Source organism: Nylanderia fulva, unplaced genomic scaffold, assembly GCF_048542155.1.
Source record: "Nylanderia fulva isolate GAGA-0341 unplaced genomic scaffold, ASM4854215v1 Scaffold985, whole genome shotgun sequence".
Taxonomy (NCBI): Eukaryota; Metazoa; Arthropoda; class Insecta; order Hymenoptera; family Formicidae; genus Nylanderia; species Nylanderia fulva.
Window position 1 is genome coordinate 29,850 of NW_028191118.1, and position 3,974 is coordinate 33,823.

A 3,974-nucleotide genomic window follows, 5' to 3' on the forward strand; every position below is an offset into this window, starting at 1 on the left:
CCGCACGTATAATCACGCCCGTAACGAGCCGTCTCGGTTGCCGCGCGCGTGATTTCGCATCGGGCGAGTGTTCCGTACCGTAATCGCGGTCACCGCAGCTTGCGTGTTGCGTATCATCCGTAATAATTCGAAATATATGTCTCCGACACGTGGGTTTGAGAGACACGTTTCGAGTTAGTAATCGGACAGCGCCCTCATGTCGAGCGAGCGCCGAATAGTAAGTAACTTTCGTCCGAAACGTTTTTACGTAGCTCTCCTCGTTGCGGCGCCGTAAATCGTCGTTAAGTGTTCCGGAGGTACCGCCGGCGGTCGTCTGACTTCGAGAGATCATTCGGTCGTCCGGAGGTGCCGCCCGTCCCGGAGGTGTCGCCGGTCGGCCGTGGTTCCCGGAGGTGTCGCCCGGTCCGGAGGTGTCGCCGGTCGGCCGTGGTTCCCGGAGGTGTCGCCCGGCCCGGAGGTGCCGCCGGTCGGCCGTGGTTCCCGGAGGTGTCGCCTGGCCCGGAGGTGCCGCCCGACCCGGAGGTGCCGCCCGGCCCGGAGGTGCCGCCCGGCCCGGAGGTACCGTCGGTGCTTATACCTTATTGTCCCGGCATTTCGTTTGTTTCCTTCTTAATTAATGCTAATTATCGTTGTTTGACATTCGCCATACGGCTATCGTGATAATATTTTATCGTACAATAGGACTTTTCGATCGTTCGCTCTCCGCGACAATGTCTCGATTGAACGCGCCTTTCGGCGCTCGCGCTCGCATACGGCCGTGCGTAGGACCGTGCGTCGCCGACCGCCTGGCCGGCCGGTTGGGTACTATAAGAGATACGTCGCGCTCGGCGCGTCGAACGAGTCGAGCGAGTCCGGACGAGTCGTAAACGTACTTTCTCGAGTCTCTCGCCACTCCGGCGTGTTTCGACCGCTCTCCGTACCGTCGCCGACCGCTTGGCCGGTCGGTTGGGTACTATAAGAGGTAGGAGAGATTAATATTGTACGTGTCGCGCTCTCGACGTTGACAAACGAAGAATCGCCCGAACGGGTCGAGAACGGATTTTGTCGAGTCGCGACTCTGACACGGAGAGAACATTTATATATAAAATGTTTGATTTTGGAAACCACGAATATATAAAATAATATACGATCGTCGCAGAACGCGCCGCCGCCAAGTCTTCTCATGCTTGGAGGTTGCGTGTCTCGCGAGAACGTACGTTCGACTCTCGCGTCGTCTCGTATTCCTCTTCGCCGGGGATTACGGTGCGGCTCTTCTCGTTCGTCGCCGAACGCGCGCAAAATTAACGCACACTTATTTATTACGAGCACAGCATTGCCACGAGTCGGTGTCGCAAGACCGAATGGCTCTTATGTGGCGCGCACGCCTCTAGTGTGTTGGCCGCGCGGTTCCCTCTCGTTTCGTACGCAGCAGCGGAATCGTCGCGCTTACCGAGCATCTACTCCACGGATACGAGTTTGCGGGAAGAGTTGCTTCTTCCCGCTCGCTTTGTACGCCGTAGCGAAATCTTATTGCTGGTCGTGTGCGGTTAAACGCGTACGAACCAGACAGAACAGTCCTCGACGTCTAAGCATCGCCATCGTCGATCTAGCGTCAGGGTGAATCGCGCGGTCTCTCGAGACCGCGCATCATAACATTTGGGAGAATAAGAACACGAGTATTTTGATCTTGTGGATTTTTGAACGGTAGAGGAGGAGGAAGAAGAGAGAGGCGGCGGCGTCGGGGGTTTACTCTCGCCTCCGTCGTTCTCTCGTACGCTTTACATAATAGCGTTAAACACAGCAGAGTGTCGCCGACCGGCTGAGCAAGACCGGCGGCAAATAAAATGGCACATACGAGCGTGTCGCGCGCGCGTCGGTGTTTCGGCATCGAACGCGCGCGCGCGCGAAAAAGAGCTAGCGACGAGTCTTCGGGCTCGCTCGCGAGTTACTCCCTTGCGAGTAACCGAACACGAAGCTCCCTGGTTGATCCTGCCAGTAGTCATATGCTTGTCTCAAAAATTAAGCCATGCATGTCTCAGTGCATGCCGAATTAAGGTGAAACCGCGAATGGCTCATTAAATCAGTTATGGTTCATTAGATTGTACCCACATTTACTTGGATAACTGTGGTAATTCTAGAGCTAATACATGCAAAACAGAGTCCCGACCAGTGATGGAAGGGACGCTTTTATTAGATCAAAACCAATCGGTGGCGGGCGGCTCGCCGTTCGTCCACCGTTTATTTTGGTGACTCTGAATAACTTTGTGCTGATCGCACGGTCCTAGCACCGGCGACGCATCTTTCAAATGTTTGCCTTATCAACTGTCGATGGTAGGTTCTGCGCCTACCATGGTTGTAACGGGTAACGGGGAATCAGGGTTCGATTCCGGAGAGGGAGCCTGAGAAACGGCTACCACATCCAAGGAAGGCAGCAGGCGCGCAAATTACCCACTCCCGGTACGGGAAGGTAGTGACGAAAAATAACGATACGGGACTTATCCGAGGCCCCGTAATCGGAATGAGTACACTTTAAATCCTTTAACGAGGATCCATTGGAGGGCAAGTCTGGTGCCAGCAGCCGCGGTAATTCCAGCTCCAATAGCGTATATTAAAGTTGTTGCGGTTAAAAAGCTCGTAGTTGAATCTGTGTCGCACACCGTCGGTTCACCGCTCGCGGTGCTTAACTGGCGTGCTTTGGGACGTCCTACCGGTGGGCTTAGCCTCGCGAGGGGCGGCCCAACTAATATCCCGTCGCGGTGCTCTTTACTGAGTGTCGAGTCGGGCCGGTACGTTTACTTTGAACAAATTAGAGTGCTTAAAGCAGGCTACCTTCGCCTGAATACTGCGTGCATGGAATAATGGAATAGGACCTCGGTTCTATTTTGTTGGTTTTCGGAACCCCGAGGTAATGATTAATAGGGACAGATGGGGGCATTCGTATTGCGATGTTAGAGGTGAAATTCTTGGATCGTCGCAAGACGGACAGAAGCGAAAGCATTTGCCAAAAATGTTTTCATTAATCAAGAACAAAAGTTAGAGGTTCGAAGGCGATCAGATACCGCCCTAGTTCTAACCATAAACGATGCCAGCTGGCGATCCGCCGAAGTTCCTCCGATGACTCGGCGGGCAGCTTCCGGGAAACCAAAGCTTTTGGGTTCCGGGGGAAATATGGTTGCAAAGCTGAAACTTAAAGGAATTGACGGAAGGGCACCACCAGGAGTGGAGCCTGCGGCTTAATTTGACTCAACACGGGAAACCTCACCAGGCCCAGACACCGGAAGGATTGACAGATTGATAGCTCTTTCTTGATTCGGTGGGTGGTGGTGCATGGCCGTTCTTAGTTGGTGGAGCGATTTGTCTGGTTAATTCCGATAACGAACGAGACTCTAGCCTGCTAAATAGGCGTACTCTATGGTATCGCGGAACTTTTGAAAGAAAATCTGCCCGATTTTTTAGAAGAAGTGCCACTATTTGAAAGAAATAAAATGTTCTTTCAACAAGACGGTGCTTGACCACACAACGCCAGGATTGTAACAAACTACTTGAACGAGCAGTGTTCGAGATTCGAACGGTAATAACCCGCGGACAAGAAAGCGTTAAATATTCATGCATCTCGATCATGCCTCATGCAGCATGCATATAATTTATTAATTAATATCGTGGTCTAACATGCGTATTTTAAATTATATTTAAATTAGCGCTCGGCCGCGAGAGTATACGGATACTCCGCGCCTTCGAAAACAAGCGCTTAAAACAGTCTAAATTGTAAACACCGCTGTCGCGCGAGAGGAGAGAAAAACAAGTAAATAATTACAGTAAACGTTCCTTCACCCTTAATATCACAATAGAACGACAGCAAATGTACTCGAATATTCTAGAATTACAAGGCGTATATAAGCCTCCTCTCTCGCGACCGCGGCGCTTTTCCGATTGCTCATCGCGAATAAAGTGTGTTCATACGATAAAGATTGCTTGTCTTTGTCTAAATTTTTCCG

At 51.9% G+C, this 3,974-nt stretch overlaps 1 pseudogene; it reads left to right on the forward strand.

Moving 5' to 3' along the window:
- Window positions 1–1,955: 1,955 nt before the first annotated feature.
- LOC146719430 (small subunit ribosomal RNA) lies at window positions 1,956–3,974 on the forward strand (annotated as a pseudogene; the record flags this gene model as incomplete).